The sequence below is a fragment of the Pseudopodoces humilis genome, chromosome 6 (assembly GCF_049639895.1).
Source record: "Pseudopodoces humilis isolate 2021_Gansu_Grassland_sample_001 chromosome 6, ASM4963989v1, whole genome shotgun sequence".
NCBI classification, from domain to species: domain Eukaryota; kingdom Metazoa; phylum Chordata; class Aves; order Passeriformes; family Paridae; genus Pseudopodoces; species Pseudopodoces humilis.
This window is the reverse complement of record NC_142205.1, coordinates 36,872,166-36,893,690: the sequence shown is the minus strand read 5'-3', so window position 1 is coordinate 36,893,690 and position 21,525 is coordinate 36,872,166.

The following is a 21,525-nucleotide window of genomic DNA, read 5'->3' as shown; positions in this document are numbered from 1 at the left end:
TTTCTTTCACAGTCTATTCTATCATACTCAACTGGAAAGTAAAATTGTTAAGTTTTATATCCTGAACTGTGCCTTTGTTTGCACTGGTGAAATCAAAGATGCTGCAATTAAGGTTGTGGAGAAGACAAAGTAACACATGACCACTCCAAGTGATGTGCCATAGAAGAGGAAAGGAGAGTGTCTCATCTTGAAGTCAGGCTCAGCATAATGCTGAGAGTAAAATAATGAAACAATTACTTGCTTTCTTTTCTTAGTTTCCCCCGTACCTCCCCCAAGAAAATTTAAATATGCAGTTAATAAAGATGTCATTAAAGAACATCAAGAATAATCTTTTATGAGAACAAAAGATTTTATATTGCAGTCTTACTGTCTTCCCTCATGGTCTTTTTTCAGACTTGAAATAGTGTCTTTTGGACTATACCATGCTGTTTTACAAGTAAGCATGCACTGCCTGTTAAGTACAGAGCTCTCGAGCAATTTGTTCTCATCAAACATGTCCATTGTTTTTGCACATCATTTGAATGCTTATCTATCTTTGAATTTGTATTAATTTTGTTTAATTGCACTTGGGAGTTTAATTGCACTAGTAAAACCAAAAAATAATTAAGAAATTTTATTCAAAAGAGGAGGGTTCAGAATTACAAAGAGATGCAAGGAAGAAAAAATGTAAGTGGAAGACATCTCATTTCACAGTCAGTGGTCTATTAGACTTTGCAGTGCAAGCAGAAGTGTTCCCAAAATAATAACTCTGCTCATGTCACTGCACAGTATGTCTTCTACACATACCAACCTTAGATTACTTTGATATTTACCCAACAAGTCTTCCAATTTCTCTTCAATAATATCTGAATTATTTAATGCTCCATTTTTTTTCCTTCCAGAGAGTGAGAACTTAAGAATGTGTTGGCAGTGTGACCCTGACCACTAACATATAAATAATGTAAGCTGCTGTATGCTTTGAGAGAGATGATTGGTTCTGTAAAGATATTTGGACAAATGTGTTTGCTGTTTAATCCTTATCCACACAAAACTAATCATACTAGAAACAACCAATGAAAGATAAACTAAAAAGTCTTTGCAAGAACTATTGAGACCTACAGTATTTGTTTTGAAAAAGTAGTGAATAAAGGATATATATTAGTACACAAAATAGTGATTGATAAAACTGTCATTTCTAAGGGCTGAAAAACTATGGATCTTTGATTTATTGATGCAGAGATGATGGTCATTTGTGTTTTAGCAACAAAGGCAGTAGGCGATAAATCATGAGACAGGAGGATTCAGGTAGCAACAGTGAAAAACTGTTTCGTTTGCAGAATAAAATTTAATTTGTTTTAAATAAAAGCAATATATCTGAAGCTGAATACTTTTGTCTGAAAGGTGTTCCCCTTCTAATTTATTAGGTTAAAGAACGTCAGGGTCTTGAGCCACAATATATTCTAGTGACCTAATTGTGAAGAAAGGCACTTCTTATGTGACATTTCTACTTGAGGAAAAATGGCTTTATATTCTAGATCCCTTAATTAATCAAAATTCTGAAAAAACCTATAATTGGTTTATCTGTTCATTGACTCAGAAGTGGTGTGACCTAGATATGTAAAAGTCAGGCCAATTGGCTCCATTTGCTGATCTCCAGTGGTCTGATTTTTGACCCTGTCTTGCCTTTGCTTCCTTTTTGATTTGACCTTCTTTCTGCTTTATTTAGGGGTTACTCTCCTGTGCAGTTGCTGTCCTCTGTTCTCATCAATAGCTTCTGTCTCCACTGGTTTTTAAAGGCAGCTAAATCCACCATTCAGGTGGAACATTGTCTGTAGTAAACTCCTCCAAAAGCCATTTCAGGTTTGGTTGGAAGACCCATTCTCATATATTAGGGTTACATTCCTAGATCTTCCAAAGTATGTGCACTGCCAGTCTCTGATTGCACACAAGAAACTGACTTGTGTGGGCTCACACAGAAGACAAGAACACTTAGAATTAAATTAGCAAAAACTCAGGGCAGAGGCACTTTGAAAGTCACTATTAAAAAATGATGCAGACCCAACTGTAATGCTCACTGTAGGATCTTGTGGTGCTAATGAATTACAAACAATGAAAACAAGGCATTTGAAGTGTCAGGGCTTTGATGCATACACTGAATGTACCAAATACCTATTTATTTTGTCTGTGGTCTTGCCTTGTAAATTCAATGAAAAATGAGTTTTCATAATTAGTTAGGCTTTGGGTTCACTTTGGACATTCATACAACCGATAATCTTGGGACGACCAACTGAAATTCCTGCTGAGACATCATGGTTCTTTTCTGCAGGAAGAGAGAATTCTAATTCAAAACATAGAATGTCTACATGTTAAACAGATGTAATATGAAGTTCACTGTTTGCTCTTACCTATCTTGTATTACCTCAGAACTAGAATTTAATGAGGAGATCAAAGCCCTTTTCATCTGTTAGTCTTAATGTGCAAGCGTAAGCTGCTACACTCTGTGTGTTTCACCAAGTGCCAATGAAGACAAAAAACTTTTGTCACAGAAGTAGCCCATTGTGTGTGTTTGATACTGGTTTTGTTTTAGAAAACAAGTTATGAATAACTCTTTGACATTATTACATGAAGTCTGGTTTAATGTGGTACTTGAAGTATTGGAAAATCTGTTATTAATGGACACAACTTTGGTATTTATTTGAATTGGTGTCTTCTTAGGACAAAGAGCAGCAAGACTTTCTCTGAGGTCCTGGATGCTCATTTCTTCCTAAGATTGCTGATACATCATCTGGTAGCCTGTTCAGTTAGTAGGTGGCTCATATGCTTTTTGACAAAAGAGAAGGCTGAGGAGACCAGCCTCTGTTCCTCGGTCTCTGCTGTGAGGTTCACCTTCCTTGAGTGTATTCTTCCATATCACTGGACACCGTGTCTGTCATGTCTGTAAAAAAGTCATGACAGCAGCTGAGGACAGGCTCATATTTATTGTATGAATATGATTTAAAATTTTAACAAGAAATTTTATGAATTATTATACATGCCTATTCTCTGAGACTTGGTCTTCTGAGGAGCAGAGAATCCCCTCAAATGTGCTGAGCAGAGTGTTGGCAGCATTTACACCCGATACGTTAACGGTGCAGGAAGGCTTCATGCTTCTTGAATGCAGTAATGTGTTGTTTTTTTCTTGTCAGCTCACAGGTGTCATCTGAGATCTTCCAGGATGTCTAGATGCAGCTGGTAAATGTGACATAGGACCTGTAGCAGAGCTGTTCACTTCAGGAACTTGTAGGGGAGGCTGTCTAAGGTATCTGGATGCATTTCAGGTGGCATTTCATGCCTGTGTTTGGTAAATGACTTGAGCCCTAATTGTCTTGTGTTTCACAGGGATTCTGAGGCTTATGAAGATTAGGAAAATGCCTGTGATTCCCAGATAAAATATCAAACAAGTATCTAAAAGCACAACAGTCTTGCAAAGAATGTATCTTGCGCTCATAGGAATGCTTTAATTAAATTGTATTTTCTATACAGGAGAGGATTTGAGAACATCCACTTAATTAGTCATGTATCTTTCTTTTGTCTATACTGATTGTGAAATAAAGACAGTATGTCTCAGGAATATCAATCTGTGATGTTGGCCCCTGCCGTGATTTTAAAGCAGTAACTAAAAAATCACTAGAAAATTTACTTATTTCTTGCTATGAGGTATGGATTAGAACAAGAGCAAAACAGGTTTAAAACTTAAAAGGAATAAAGGAAGTTTATTAACAAAACTACAAGAATAAGAAAACCAGAATAAAACCTCCAGAAAACGCTTTTCTCCCCCACTACCCAACCATTCCCTTGTTTACATGCCAACATAGAGACAAAAAACTTTGGAACTTTGGTGTTTAAACAGTCCCAATTCCTGCTAGAGTCTTTTCATCAGTCTTTGTAGAAAAACAGAGGTCTTCTTCTGCTAATTTATGGAGTTTCTCACAAGAAAACTATTTCTGTTATAGCTTTCTATTTCTCTGATGCCAGCTGCCCGGAAATCTGCCATCAGTTCACTCCTCCCATTTCACATCACTCTGAGTGTGTAGGGGTCAAATGAGTCTAGGGATGTAATTTTTAAGAATGAGTTATTCAAGGGCAAAAGTTCTCTTCATCTGTCTCTGTAAGCCTCCCTGGAAACAGAAGTTTTCTCTTTGCCTGTTAACGGCCCCAAATTTTCAACTATTACTTCTCCCTCCTCTGTTCCAGCACCTCACTGTATCACAACTACTCCACCTTTTGCTCAAAATCCACACTTTGAACACTCCAACCCTCCCAATATACTCTGTCATAAATTAAAGGAGTTTCTTCAGAACACTATTGTCCATCTCCATAGCTTTAAGAGAAAAATATTTCAGCTTATTAAAGCATCTCCTTATTCTCTCTTTCCCATCTAAAACTTAACTCTTTTCTTCACTGTCTTTGATGGTTTTATGGTATCTTCTTCATGTTGATTATCCCTCTTTCTTTCTCTTCCCCTCTCTCTGGGAAAAAGGAGTAAACTGTAAGTCTCATCCAGGTAGTAAAAGAGTTAAGTCTTGGAAAGCTGCAGATGTTCATGGTGTCAGGTTTCAGTTCAGCAGCAGAAACTGCAAACCAATCCAGGCCGGCCAGCTCCGTTTCTCCCCCCCTGCCTTCTGCAGCCTTGTCCGGCCTGGAGCGGGGGAGGAGGCTGAGACAGAGCCTGTTACCTCATCAGAAGCCAGAAACCAAAAAGAGAGAGAAATTCCCGGTCTTGAGTCTTAAGGTAGGTATTCACAAGTTGATCTCACTTTTCAATGGTCAGAATTACTGTCAGTTCTCAGAAATGGCTAGTAATTGGTCAAGAGAAAAAACTCCTATCAGCCTCTCGCAGCTTCAACTTCCCCCCAACTCCCGAAGCTATCTTAAAGGTAGAGTCACCCCAGGACAGCCCCTAACCTGGATTTGTTATTCAGATAAAATTTGTCTTATACTGAATTCTATATTTATTTTGTGTCCACAGCCACAGGTTTCTTAAATAGCAAACTTTGCTGATAATTATAGCAATATCTGTCCCATAGTCCATACTCTTTTTTTCCAATCGATATTTTAATTACGATTTAGGTATTGGATGCTTAGTGATCTAAGATGAATTTAACAAGATAAGAAACAGAACATGTTTTTGCTTTGTAGTTTTCTGTGTTTTGAATTTGCAAACAGGCAAAGCTTTCAAATCTTAATAAGTTAGTATTTGATTCTTTTTTTTTTTTAAGTAGAATTATTATTTTCTCAAATTCTCTTTATAATCCCATTAACTGACATTTACTAAAAGTACTTTAGCAAAATCTCTAAAACACTGAAGACTTCAAATTAGTAATAAGGCATGAGAACATAAAAATAACTGACCTGATTTACTTTCATGACAAAGACTAATTTCATGGTGATACTGGCTTTTAATCAGAGGAGTATGCTTAAAGTGATTTGATTTAACCTTTGTATTAAAAGTAACAGTGAAACTTTGAACAATCACTAAATAATTCATAGTATACCTTTCAGAATTATTAGTTAATATTCACTCACTTTATCACCCCAAAAAACTGTTCTGCATATTTATTTATACATACAGAAGTAATATAAAAAAATTTTACTACTATGGAGACAGTGACCACCATAATGGCTAGAAAAGTCTGTTTTACTCTTCAATCACTTGTTAATAATATAAAAAAAAGGTTACAATTACTTCAGACCTCTATTCATGTTTCCTAAGTACAAACTGACACAAAAAAGTATTTTTCTAGTTTGGGGTTGGTTTTTATTTCAGGTGAAAAAAATAGAGACCAGCATTGTGGTATATTTGGAAACTAACTGGATAAAATTATTTAAGGCTGTGTTTTTACTTTTTGTTTAACTCATTATCACTGCTTGATAATTTAAAATAAAATCCATTCCAAATATTCAAAAATTTTCTTGTATTTGTGTCACAGTATTGGGAATATTACTCATCGAGCCATGTAGAAGAAACACATAAATAAGGCAGAATGAGTATAGTGTTTCATTTATCTGAATAAATTCATTACCTATTCTGAGTTGTATGTATAAGGAGAATTTCATGTCTGGAGGTTGATGTTCCTCTGTAAAGAAAACTGCACACACAAAACTGTGGAAACAAAACTCTTGCTGTGGTGAAGCTCCACAATGTCCACCTGATCCTACATTAATAAAAAGTATATTTAATAACTTAAATGTGGGATTAAATTTCTACTTTATATTCAGGATATGGGCAGGCATTGGAGAGCAAGGTACTCAAAGTATGCATTTTGAAATCAAGATAGATTTACAAAGTAGGCATAATGCCTTACTTGTTCTTTGGTTTTGCTTGTATGTTTTAAAATTTTAGTTCCGCTTTAGGTAATTAATTAAATAAAGGAAGTTAAAGCTTAAAAAAGATAATGAGAAAGTGACACTGACAACGTTTTGTTCTTCTTCCACAAAAGAAACCGAACAAATACCAAAAAACAAACACACACACCAAAAAAATCCCCTTTGACAATTTAGAATAAAAGGCAGAGATCCCTAAAAACATTTAAATTTCCTTTGTTAAATCATCTGTCCTTTGAATTGAATGACTGTTTTTTGCAATGATCTGTGTAAAGTGTGAATGAAGACTGTAGGTTTTGAACCCCTGCATGATTGAAATTCATTGTGATGCATGCTAATGATTCTTTAGTGGCCCCAAAAGCCATGCTGATCTTACTGTTGTTATTGAGGGTTTACAACATAGCTGGTCAGTACTGTATCTAGCCAGATTTTGTTTTTAAATACATGTGGATATTATTATGCAAATTTGTTTTCTTCATTGGGCTGGGGACAAGTTGATCTCTTTATGGTAATCTCAATTATCTGGTCAGATGAAGTTTTAAATCCAGCATGGGAAAAGCACAAGAGTGGATTTGCTCGGCCTGTAGCTGCTGATTTTGTTGAGTACCAGAGGTGGGAAACTGTGCTGCAGAAGCCTCTGCAGAAGCTAGAAAAGGCTGTGAGGGGGTCTGTGGTCAACCTCAGAGTCTTGCCACTATCCTGCAGCATTTTCTTCTCAAGCAGGCTTTCACTTTCTTCATTCTACAGAAAAAGGCAACAGCCTGGATTTAAGGGTCCCTTGGGCTAGACAGGTTTATGGACTGCTACCGAAGATCATCCTATGCACATCTGTATGCAGAAGCTGCTGTGACAGGAGGGAGAAGTACTGCTGCTGGGCTGCAGTGGTACTTCAGTCACAGCCACTGCCCTGTGAATACTGATTTGTTCCTGTATAAAATTATTACTCTATTAAATTGTTTAAAATGGACTAAGGAGATGTCTGAGAGATCAGCAGCCATGTATTAAATGTCCTTGGAAGGACAAATATTAGATTTAAGCCTTTTTCTACAGGTATTTTCCTTTTAATACACAGGTTGTCTATAAAGGTCTACATTCTTTCATATGCTTGCAGTACCTCAAGTTAATATCTGATTTAATTTAGTAATTCTAAAGTTCATTTTAGCAACAATGTGTTGATGAAACTCACTGGCAAATGGTTGAGAAATACCACTGAAGTTATTCCAGCCACTGCTCTTTCCAGTACCATTTCTTGTCTGAAAATCCTTGTCTAAGCCACACACTAAAGAATGGATTTCAGTATCACATCTGACACGTTAGCATTCAGAGTGCTGTCTCTAGCTACATATTTTAGGTGTCTACTTTAGGAATAGATGGGTGTGAATAATAAATTATTCTATTAATTTATTGTTCCTGATGACTAGTCAATTATTTTAATGATGTTTACTGTCCTAGTCATGTGTTTCTTGAAAGTGATTGGAACCAAATTGCTGTCAAAAAGCCTTTGCAGCTGCAAAAAATTACACTTATACTTTTATTGTATTCCCTTTTCCCCTGAATAGAATACACTATTTCTATCCCTCCACTCAATTCAGCCATCTGTCACTCACATACCCACAGACAATTACAATGCATTTTCATCATATCCCAGCTGCCTCTGATTGACTTGTTTTGTAGAGCAGCATGTACAGCATGATCTCTCAATAGCCATCTCACATTGGAAGCTGTTCTTTCATTGGTCACACTCTTGTTCACCTGTTCTATGATATTCTGGTCAAGATTCCAGTGTGTCTTAATCTAAGAAGAGTTTTGCATGATCTCTGTAACACAGGGCTGCTAAAATGAACATCTCACTAATATTTCCAATTATTTTGTTTAAAAAGTGAATTAGAAATAGTTTGGTTTGCTTTGTAGAACTTCTAATATCTCAGACCAATAGTTTATTTTGTAATGAACATAATTTGTCAGTAGCATAATTAGACTGTAGAGGACCAGCTCTAAGCATGTTTTGTCTCAAATGTTCTGACTGCTGTGACAGGAAAGGTGTGAGTGGAAGAGAGGGTCCAGCACAGGTGGGGCATCGCTGCTCTGAGCCAACTTCCCGCTCCACCTGCTCAGCCCCTGCCTCCCACCTCCCCCAGCTCACTTTTCCTGGAGAAGGGTTGGATGTGCATGTGTGAACAAAACAGTGCAAATATCTCGTTTATATTGGGAGTGTGCACAATTATTTCTTTTAATAAAGAAAAGGCCTGTGGCAAGTATCATAAAGAATGCTTTCTAAATGACACTTATTTTCTAAGAACACATTATTTTCATTTAGGGTCCCTTAAATTGTGATGTTATTTCCCGGCCTGTTTTAATCACTATGTGTCCACACATTTAGTATTCTTCTAAGTATGAAAAACAAGTCTGTAAAGGACTGTGCTGAAACAGGAAAAAGAACTATGGTCTGGAGACAGCAAAAGTCAGCTGCTTTCATCATGTAACCCAGAGTGAGTTGGGTCATGCAAATTTGTGCTTACTTACTTTGTGCTTACTCTGATGTCTTTTATTTCTTGTTTTAGTGACCAGATACAAAATAGAGCAATTACAAATTTGCTAATCATGTATTGGATTTACTCTATAAAGCAACAAAAAAATTCTTCTTGACAGAGGACGTGAGTGGAATGGAAAGCTTGTATTTCTCTCACAGAAATTCAGGTAGTCAAAGGATTACTGGCCATTTTACTGTTTATTTCAAGCATAGTATATCTAATATTACAGATTAAATCAATTTTTGAATGTGAAACAAAACAGTGATTGAATGATTCCTTTTCAATAACATAATCCAAAGTCTTCATCATTACTGATGCTCAGGAGATGACCAACATGAAGTCCATGGTTTGTTACAAATATTCAAGTGAATTCTGAGATTTTGCTTCCTGCCAAGGGCAGAGAAAGAGAGAGTGGATCTTGTCAACTGCAGTTATGAAGTTAGCATAGCTTTAAACCATGAGTCATTTTTGTGGTGTGATTTTTGACAGCTTTGTGCAGCAGAGGAAGATTCAGTTTTTAAGATCATCTCAGTACAACCTCTAGAAGCATGACACATGTTTCCCCCTATTATTATTTCTTCAGGTTTTAAGCTTGCTTTAAGCAATCATTTTCACGCCTAATTTTCTTTTTTTAACCTGATAAACGCCTTTTTTTCTTTTTTTAAACCTGATATTGCACTGCTGTGTCCCCCAAATAATTCTACACTGTTTGGTAATACTTTATTGGTAATATCTCCCATTATCCATGGCTGAGAAGTAATTTACTAATTACTTTAAATTTTGTCATATATGTATATTTATATATGCATCTTCTTTTTGTCACTAATTGTTAGGCCATATGATAGAGTCAGTCTTTCAACAACTCCCTCATTTTCAGTATGGTCAATCTTTTAGTTCCCTTATATGTGGTGGGGTTAAACTGTGATGCTTTAGGAAGGCTTGAGTTTGCATGTGCTTCACTACTGCAAAATGGTGTGTTCAATTTGTTAAAAAGAATGTTAGCTTTCAGAGTGATTTTGTTTTTTTTTTTTTGGTAGCAGTGAGATTTGCTAAATATTGCATGATTTTTATTTTTGATTATACTGAATTAAGGTTTTAAATATTAAAGGCATTAGTGTGTGTTTACACTTTTTTTTCTCCCCTCCTAATTTAGATTAATTGTGTTTCTTTGATCCTTTTCCTTTCTAAGGGATAGTTCTTACTACTTGATTCAACTTCAGGCTATGAACTTCAGTGAAGTCAGTAAATAATGACTTTAGAATCAGTTGAACTTAAATCATATGGTCTTTATTGTCAGAAAACATGTAAGTGAATTAGGGCAACATCCAATTAACACAGCCTTTTGCAGGTTTAATGAGCAATGATAAATTTAAATCCGTTTTTCACACTTTCAAAGTATGTGAAGTTACAACTAAAAAAGCTAGCAGGAGATTGTTGCTCTACTGATTGATAATAAATTATTTTAAATATATTTTGACTGGGATAGGAGGCACCATCTTTGAAAATACTCATAGGTTAATTATTTGAATAGGTCTCATCATAGATTCCAATAAAAAATTAATTCCTACAGCCTATGGGGTTACATGATAAGATGAGTTATACTGTTCCCTTATTTGTTTCCTTGGGGCTTAAGTGTTTTGTTAGTATAACCTGTACCACTGACACATGTGACTTACCTTGATTTCCAGTTGATGTTGCCTATTAATAACTGAGAAAGGTGTTCCTGGTTTTGTAGCAGCAAAAATAGATTTTGGAAAGCAATTAATGATGGTTTTAATTAGCAAGTAATGCCTCTGCCTAACACACAATTTCTTCTCTTACTAAAGGTAAGTAAGAGGTTTTGTGGGTTTTTTTTTTTTTTATTTTTGGTTTTTTAAGGCAGAAAAGTTTAAAGTTATTAAAAATAATGAAATCTAGTGCATTTGATTATTTTGTTTCCAGTTTGAGTAGACAAGCTCTTTGTGACTGGAGTTTGATAGGATGCTTTTTGGTTTCCTTGAACTATTCCAATCAACAGCAGCAGAACTACTTTTTATTGTTCTATAAATTGTCTTTCTGGTGAAAGCATTTCTACTTCGTGCTCCTTGTTTTCTTTGGGTCCTTCTGTAAAGCCAGTCATTTCTCACATTAAGGTACACCAAATATTGGAGCAGGTTGGTCTATCGCGTTACGACAAATTGAAAAAAAACAACTTACACTAGAGATTCCATCTTTGCATACTTTCAGTGAATTCTCTGGAGCCTAATTGCCTTATTCCTTAGGATGATTTTATTCAGTCTAGGTGTTATGTTTGTGACTTGCATTGATTTAAATCATATCAGAGTTAAGGTCATCAGAGTTTCTAAGAATACCTCTGGGATGCTGAATTGAGGAATTTTTCACTCACTGAGTGTCTTACATCAAATAAAGAAACTAATCCAAAGGTTTTAAAAAAAAAAATTAAACACAAAACTGAAAGCAATTGTTTCCCTGAAACAGTGCTTCAATTCACTGTGTCTTCTTTTAACACAAAAGTTCATGTATAGCATGAACTTGATTATATTTGTGGTTATGATCATCCTTATGATCATGCTTCATAGTTCTTTATTTATTCCTCATGTATCTCAAGAAAATGGTGTGAAATGCAGTTTATTAAAGCTTGAAAAACACTGAATTTTTGTTTGAAGGGTAGCGGTATGGAGAATATAATGAAGAGTCACCTAGTTCTAATATCCATGTTTGACTACTAATAGCTTTAACCAAATATAATCATAAAATAACTGTCTTATCTTGGAGAATTAAAATTAAAAGGAATGGTGTGTTTAACTGATATAAAAGTGCCTAGGAGCCCTTTGAAAACTCCTCATGAAAGGTGTTTTCCACCTGTAGGAGAAGCTATGGATTCCATAATAATGGAATGCTGGAGATCTACACTTTGAACGTAAGGTCATAGACGACGGCCCTTTGTATCAAGGGGAATGCTTAGAAAGCATTCATGAGTGTGGGCTTGAAAAATTATTATTCTTTCACTGTATAATAATGTGATCATTATACTCTATCCAATTATTTCTACTCTACTCCATATCACTGATGTTCCTAGTGAGACACACATCACCCATCCAGAAACTGCCAAGGAGGATCCTTTGCTTCTAAAATATTGTAGGGCTTCTTTCAGTTGACTCCTTGTGAGTGGAATTCTTGACATAAGTAAGCCTCCCAAAGTGCATGAATTTACATAGTTACTGTTTTCAAATCTGAACTTTTGTGTGTTTAATGCCATTTGAGGGATCACCTAAAACCATTTGTCATGACCCCAGGGATTCTTATGCTTCGAGGTTCAGGGTTTGAGGCATACCCTTTTCCTCATTATTTCAATGGGAAACATTCATTGCATGCACTAGCAGCTCTCTTATTCATTCTTTCAGTTATCTCATGTATACATAGCTGAAGTAGAAAGAAAATATGTGAGAACTAATTAATTTCATTTTTTGTGAGTCTATTTAATAAAATGAAATATATTTTTCTTTCCCTTAATTTCCTATGAAATGTTTCAACAAATAACTGATAGACTTTGCTGTTAAGAATTGTGAAGCTAGACTTGAAGAATGAAACTTTTAATTTACTCATACATATTTTGTTCATTGACACTTTGCTAAACTATAGGAAGTGCTTGAACATCTTTAAATAAAGTTTTTCTTGTGTGTGATTAGGATATTTAAAAAAAATACATCAAAATACATCAAAGACTTTTGTTTTATCTACAATAACTCAATACAATAGTACTAATATTTTTTCTTCAAAATAGTGTCAGTTTATTTTGTTTCTTTCCCTTTTAAATATATTTGTCGCAAATGTTATATTTAAATTATTTTCCTGTGAATTTTGGCATTTTGTTACAATCTTCCTGCGCTAATATATACTTGAAAATTTATACAAATCTCTTGATTTTTATGGTTCCACACTTTTTCCAAAATTATTTCTTCTACAATATGAGTTAGCTTAATTTCCTTAGGAAATCCCAAAAGGCTTCATATCCTTTTAAGAGAGAAGTCCACTTTATTGTTGTTACTTTTAATTATTGTGCCTAATCCAAAATTTCAGACTAAAGCTCATATTGTATCATTGATCACAAAGCTAAAAGCTTCGCTGAAATCACTATCACTGTAGTGAGTAGCTAAAACCCTGAGCCATGGATCACTTGGAGGATTAAGACTTTGAATTGAGAATAGAAAAGCACTTAGAATCTATGGAAAGACACTTGGAGAATAATGGAAAGACTGGCACTTGAGGGATACACTTGCAGTCACTTGGCTCAATGACACAGCAGGCAGCTGGATGAAATGGAGACAGGGGATCCTGACTGCTATTTTCACAATATGTCCCTAAATTAAGTGAGCTATGGCAATGTTGTCTGAATAGGGTGATTGTATGGTTCACTGTGGTGATTTTAGTGGGATAGAATGCATGAAAGACATTGAGGAGCTGCTGGAACAGGTTTATTTTATCAAAACTTGAAAGTCAGCTTTGCCTTAGCAATTTGAGCAGGACAGACATGAAGAGTGAAGACAGGGAGGCCTAGATAAGGATGATGCTCAAATAGTTATCAGGGGATTTTTTATTTCCCTTTACCCACTGTCTCCCCATTTTTCACCTGCTTTAGTCAAGGATGAGTGTATTTCATATAGCAATAGTGTTTTTCAACTTTGTATGCTCCCTTTGGAAAATAGAGCTACGTAACTCAGAAGTCCAGCCACAGACAGCTCAATTTGACTACATTTGGGAATTTTCCTGTATCTTGACTCTTCCTTTGTTTCTTAGAGTGAATGGCCTGGGGAAAGAGAGTATTTCCAGACACATCTTATGCTATACACAATTTAAAAATTAATTTGTAAACCTCAGTAATACTGTATTCCTTAAAATAGTTGATGCTGAAAATTTTAAACCGTGGTGCTGTTTTTATGTCAACATTATGATAATTCTGGGAGAAATACGACCGCATTCAGTTTCAAAGCAGTGATATTTAATAGGATTGTGTCTTCAACTGATGTTGCCAGAGGAATTATAAATTGATCAAAATCTGCAAGCATCTTTTCTACAGCAGCTGTTTCATGATCACATTGGACAGCCTGGTCTCTCCACGTGTCCATCACTAAACAGCAGAGGCTGGGTAGTGCAGGGCTTTGTTCCCTGCCCAAGCACAATTTTCATCATAGAAAGTAAGGCTTCAGTGCTCTCGAGCTTCATTAAGGATAGTGCTTCAGTCTATAATCCTTTTATCTGATGAGCTTTAGGAGGTTACTAGGTTTTCTACTTTATGAGGGCCCATTAGATAGATAATAAACCTTGCCCTGCAACTAACCAGCAAAATTATAGACCAATAACACCCTGAAATCTCCGGTCAGACAAATTTCAGATACTTATTTCCTGAAGATTAAAGACTGATTGTAACCCAAAAGGCCAAATTAGAGGGTGAGTGTATAATAGTTGTTGATAGCTGAGCTACAGCCACATATGCTACACCTGAAAAAAAAATTACTTCTAATACTATTTTTTATTTTTTCTCTCCTTTCTCCATTTTTTTTGTACCAAGTATAAACCACCCAAACATTATATTTATGTAAAACCTTCCTTTCAGTAGAGTATTCATAGCCAAAAAAAATGGCAGATGACTCTGGGAAAATGTAAATCCTTGCTTCTCATTTTCTTTTAGTCCTCATTAGCTGAAGCAAGTCTTTGTAAGAATCCCTTCTCTATAGTATTTATGGTATTTTTTATGCTGGCCTTATGAGAAGTAGTAAAATTGTAAGTTTGAAACTTGTGTATGAAGCTGTTGCTCTCAACAATCATGTGTACTTGAAAGGAAGCTGGATATAAGCCATTTCTGTGCAAATAGGGAAACACATTAACTGATTTATCAAGGGATAATTTGAAATATATATCTAAAAGGAGTCATGAATGAATATGAATGTAAAAGCTATTGACATTTTTGTACCATACATATATTGTAATCATGGTCTTAAAAACCCAAACAGCAAACCCAAAAACCTCACCAAACCTTCCATAAAAGCTTGCAGAGCCTGAGGCCTTTTTCTATAAATATTCCTAGAAGTTTGTTGTTTTTTTTTTTTTTCCATATGTAATTTTCCAAGGTTATTGTGTATGCCTCAGAAGCAGTAGTATTTGTGCATAATGAGGACATCATTTTAGGGATGAAATATGAATACTCAGCTTCCCAGGCTATTTGCTTTTTTTGGTTACTGAAAAATTAAGCTAGAGAGTACAAACTATAGGCATTTAAGTCAGAATTATATATATCTAAAAGGCATGTATATTCTAGGAGTGTATATATTGGAATTTATTGGACTGTAGGTATTGTATCCTTGGTACTTCTATTAACGATGACTGTTCAAACTCCTGACAAAATTACAAAATTGAGCTCTGGTTATATCATGTAAATTACAAGACTCAAATTGTTTGAATTTAACCTTTCTTGTTGACTTTCATCTTGCTTTGAACACTGGGAAATTTAACTAAAGCTAAATGCCTGGAGATCACAATATTTTTAGATCCCCATCATCTTGCCAAGCAAGAGAGTTTTGAATGACCTTCTGAAGAACACATGAGACAATTGCCTACTGTAGATAACACAGTAACTCATGACCAAGGACGGAAAGGACAAATAATTCTTTAAAGTGAACTTTTTACTGGCTAGTGGCAATCTATTACTGGCAGTTTGAGGCTGAAATGAATATCAGACAGTTTCAGCAAAAACTCCATCTTTCACATCTAAGGAAACCACGCACCTTTTGATTAGTACTGCATCAGGCTGTTCACCAGAGGTTCAAACGCTTGCAAACAAGTTTCTTTAGATAAGGACAAGTGAACTGGCCTTTTTGACAGTTCAGCTCAGCCTGCAGTTCAAGTAATTCATTTTATTCTAGGACAGAAACAGTTTCCTGGAGTCTTTTAATAGAAGATAGAATCCCATCTATACCCTTTTCATTTACTTTTTATATTATTTCATCTCAGCTAACTCAACCTGTTTGGACTAAAAAGCTTATCTTTTTTCTGTGTGAAGGCACTGCTGTGTTTACTGGGCAACTTGTTCATGTGTTTCTACTAACATTTATTAAAATATGTAGCATAAAAAAAGAAGATAATATCAGGACTTGACCAAGGTGAATCCAAACAACTCTAAATCACTGAGGATGATCAATAGGGCCAATTACGTGTTTTTCACAAGAGCTTCATAGATTTTATTTTCAACTTCTCTACAGGCTGGTCCTTAAGAAGCAGTTTAATGAAAGAACCTTACATTTCAGCTCTGCTGTCACATTTCGACTGATGCTTCTTCCAGTAACTTAAGACTTGGTGTGAAACAAAATATTTGGTAGAAATTTTCAGAAATCCACTAAAAAATAGCTCAATTCCCCTTGACAAACCTTGAATCAGAGATAAGCTTTGAGAAGCCTGTCCAACCTGAAGTATTCTGAAGGAAAGGTTGTGCAATATTTCATAGCTATAAGCAACAGATAAGACATTGTGCAGCATAATCTAGGATGCAGAAATACAATTATTAAAGGCATTGTAATCGAGTCACATATTAAAATGATCAATATTTATGTGCTAGATAAAATTCAAATGAGAAAAGTTAGACAATCTATCTCAGCAAAGTCCAGAGTATTATTATAGCTATTCATCTCAGTTCATATGTTAGAAAGAAAAGTTATAATTCCTTGAAAATACCCTTTTTTGTATGAGTAAGGTTGGCTTATGTAGTTTCCTGTAATTGATTGAATTTCATCATCTTTTGTCTACTATACCTACTCCTGGGGGGCAGTCAGGAGAGAAATATAAATCTCTCTCTAATCTTAGTCATTCTCTCTGGAATACATTATCTGAGCATGAGCAACTATAGAATGGCATCTTAGCAATGTTAAGTCTGCTTTTATTTTCACTGCTTGTCACTTTGACTGATGGAAACAGGAAAATAGTATTTTAATCTAAAGACAACACCGACTAGGAAGAGGTTTAGAGCCTCTCTCCTCCATATTTTGTCAGCAGAACTTTTAAAAGTGGCAGGTTTTCACAGCTAATTACCGCAGACAAAGGCTTGAGCAAAAATAAGCTCTTATTTGTCAACAGTCCTGTGAAAATATGGTTTACCAAAGAACACCTTGTAGGTGCTTACAGGATACAGAAACCCACAGATAGAGTGGTGTGCCAGGAGTCTTTGGGGTCTTACTCTTTTCCAATAATGGTACATACTATTAGGAAAAGTGGTTTAAAATCTTTTCTAATGTAGATTTCATCTTAGTAGATAGATCATCTCAGGTACCAGCTGAGATTACTACATATGCAATTATAATTGAGCACTAATATAAATAAAGCAACATGTAACTTTTTAAAAGCAGATAGAGATAAGGGGAAAAATCACTAGTACATAATCATTAGTTTGCCACAAAAATTACTTTGTGATCAACAGAAACATGGGGAATATTCTGCTCTGTTTTGTTCTTATTATAAGGTAATGGTTTAGTGTAAATCCTGTAGTACATTCATCCTTCTAGTGATGCATAAAGCAAGGAACATGGGCACGTATTTCTTTTTACAATCTCTGGTGTAAGTCATTGCAGTCTGTTCTTTAAGGTCCACTTATATTTGATAAATTATTTTGTAGAGAGTATTTATGTCTTGGGTGATCAGCCAGGGAGATCCAGTAGTAGTTTTCAGATCATCAGCTTTGGAGAATGGTGCCATCCTACTTTCATTCTTTTGACAAATGTTAAAATCAACCTAACATATCGCTGTTGTCATGGATGGATAATTTCTTCTGTCTGTAACTCTAATTTTTTCTTTCTATCCAAGGTGCGACAGAAGGAGTACTTCACATTAAGAAAGACTAATTTTCCTGCTGAATTCCAAAGGGTACTGAATTAACACTGCCACTTTATCAGTCATGGTATTTTGTTTTTCAGATAGAAGCTTTTTTTCAGTATTTAATTTGCATGTGAATAAAGCTGGTAGCTGTTTAAGAAATCTCAAGTTTTCATTCCTTTGACATACTTCAAATGTGCCATCAAAACAAATATTAAGATAAGCAACAGAAGGATGAATTCGTAAATAATATAATTTGATTCCTCAATTTGCATATCTAGCAAATAATGACACACTACAAGGATCTGATCCAAAAGGTATGATTTCTGATCTGTCTGGATCAAAGCATCTAAGGGTCTCTTTAGGAGAAAAATTCAACTGATGGAAATTTTTTTGTGATGTACAGATTCCTCACTTTTGTTGACTCATTTTACGCTGTGATGCTTCTCCTTCCAATTTTTTCTGCTTCCTTTGATAGATTTGATTTTCCTATCTAATTAACTTTCTTTCCTTCTTTTACTGTGTATTTATTTTTCTGCACTACAGATGTCCTATCCAATTACCATATTTCCAATAGTATCCTTTCCTGTTCCTTAGCTCTGACTGAAAAGCTGTCAAGTTTGACACCCTGTACACCTTTGCCAACACCGTCACACCTTGCCACTGCCCTCATATCCAGCTGGAATATGCAGTTCCTTTCTCTTCTGATACCCAGACAACTTTCCTCCATTTTGCTTGCTGATGCACTGGCAGAGTATGGTAGAGAAAGGGATTTACAATTTTAGCTGTACTCATATTTCAAATGCTCAAGAAAGAAAGAAGAAACTTTGAGAAACATGTTATGAAGCCAACCTAAATTTTTATGTGCTTGGGGATACAATGAAATACTAATAATAAAAACAAGATGCCTTGAGGGAAATCCTTTAAAATATAAGAGTTTGAGAAACCTGGGATGCTTATGGTGCTCTGTCTCTCCCACTCCTTTACTGAAGTAAATTGTTTTGTTTCTAAAATTTGATGCATGATTTTCTAGTGAGTGAGAAACTTTGTGGTCTTTTTGGGGCAGTACTTGATTGTGGAGTCTTGGTTCATTCCCTGTTCTTTAGTTTCTGAATCACTCTGTGTACTTTGATGGTACTTTTATTTTGGAACTCTCTGATGAGTAGCTTTTTGTTTCTTATAGATTTCAAAGGAAGGCTATAAATTCTGCTGGAGCTTATCTCTGTATTCCATAGGAGTTGTTTATGAGGGAGCCTAAAAATGTTTGGGATGCATCTCATAGCTCTAACCTTCTTCACATCCTATTCACATCTTTATATACACAGCTGTGTGTGATGTGAGAGTATGTGAGAGAATTAATGGTGGGAATAAAGTAGAAACTCTTTTTCAAATAACAAGGTATGAATAATTGGTTATAATTATGTTGGATAAAGAATGAAAGATGATGGAAAGATGATAACAAGGAGGGCTTCTAGTAAAATCAGGGAGGTTAATAAATAGCCTGTTCTAATATTTAGCCTGTTCTACAGGTTAAATAACATGGAAAAAGAGGATATTTTGATTATTTTTTAGACAAACTTGGTATTTATTTGGGTTAAATGCAAATATTAGATTAACAGATCTTTATCATTATTAAATCTTACTTTAGAGGATGTGGCTTATAGGTATTACTGGCACTGTTAGTCACAGAATCATAGAATAAACTGAGTTTCAAGGCACCCACAAGGATCTTCATGTCCAGCTCTCAACCCTGCACAGCACCATCCCCAAGAGTCACACCATGTGACTCTTGCACAATTACATGTGCACTGTCCAAACACTCCTTGAGCTCCATCAGCCTTGGTGCTGTGACCATTTCTTTGGGGAGCCTGTTCAAGTGCCCTCCACCCTCTGGGTGAAGAACCTTGTTCTAATATCCAACTTAAACCTCCCCTGACACAGCTTCAGGCCATTCCCTCTGGTCCTGACACTGGTCACCACAGAGAGGAGATCCATGCCTGTCCCTCTGCCTTTTGTAGACTCTCAGTTGTAGCCGCAATGAGATTTCTCCTCAGTCTCCTCTTCTCCATGCTGAACAGACAAAATGACCTCAGCCACTCCTCACATGGCTTCTCCTCGAGGTCCTTCACCATCACCATTTTTGTTGCTTTCCTTTGGACACTCTCTAGTAGTTTACTGTCTTATATTGTGGTGCCCAAAACTGCCCCCAGGACTCGAGGCAAGGCTGCCCCAGTGCAGAGCAGTGTGGGACAATCCCCTTCCTTGCCCAGGTGGTCATGCTGTGCCTGATTCACCCCAGGACATGGCTGGCCCTCCAGTGTCACACAGGGGTCTGAAGTGGAACCTTGTCTGCATTTCTGTCCAGGGAGTCTTAGCTGCTCTAATCAGTGTTGATTTACATTTAAAGCTAGTTAAGAGAAAGCAAGATGTGATAACTTCTGAATGGAAAAGCATATGAAATATTCATTGCAAATTGGGATGTGAAAAAATTTAGGAAATTAATATGGGGACTGAAAAAATACACATCTATATTCTAGCTGATCTAAATAAAAATATTTTTAAGAAAGAAGGCAGCTGGAAGTTTAAGAGCTCAGTGGGATTTTATCACCAGAAAAATAGGCAGAAACTTTTACACTTTTAAATTTTGGTTTTAGAATCTCAGACTCCTAAGAAACTCATTTGTCTCCTTTAATAGCTTTAAAATTCCTTGGTCTTTCATTGAGTGATGCAAGTATTAATCAAATTAGAACATCTAACTGGAGCCCTTATTCATGGTATCTTGTCCTATACATCATAATCTATCCATATAGATTCTTCAAGAAAAAATATCCGTGGAAGAAAGTTTCAATCTAATGGATTAAATATATCATTGAAAGGACTGCAAGGTCAAATTCAAGTTCTGAGTCAAGAGTAGATTATGTCTACTGAGAATGGCATTTCTCCCCTCGCATCTGTGTTTCTTGGTGTCCTTACTGGCTTCGCTAATACTTTGATTCATAAAGACAGAAATTTCCTCTAGGGTTCAAGTGACATGTGATTGACTAGAACATTCCCTGTTCATCCTAGTGGGCCATGATGCAGAACAAGATAGTCTGGAGTACTATAATTGATTGTTTTACAAGAGAAGAAGCTTTTCTCTTCCTTTAAAAGACTAATAATATAATCAGGAAGAAAAATTGTGTTGGAGTTCAAACTTTAAGCATCTTCTTGAGCCCTTGCAACTTTCAAAATCATATTTAAGTGTTCTCAAGACAGTTCTTCTATAGTGATATCACTGTCTAAAAATTAATTTAATAAAAATAAAGAAAGTCATGTGCATATTCTACAGTACACTTTGTCAAAATTCAAGCTCTGTAAATGATGTTCCTAATGACATGTATTCCACTTTATACTTTCCTTTTATCTCTCATTGTATTCATTACACATAATTCTCTTCAGCCTACGCTGTGTATTTTTCACCCCACTACCTTCAGTCTCTCATGTCTGGAGTTAATGGGGTTTTTTTGTTATTTGTTTCCTTAAGATGATTAAATTAAATAAAATACATTATTCATCAACTCAGAATATGAGGTTTTATCTTCAGGACCCTGATGTAATAAATGAGTTTCCTACTGAAAATGTCACACAGGTCCTTTTTCAGTACTCTCACTTCCAACAAAAGTCTGGGTGTGCAAATACATAACTCCAGCTACAGGAAGAGAAGTAATTAATCTGCAAATCAAAAACAGTGCCTTACAGTTAGAATCAATGGCATTTTACTGTAATGCATCCTGAAGATATCAGTTAAATTCCTTAG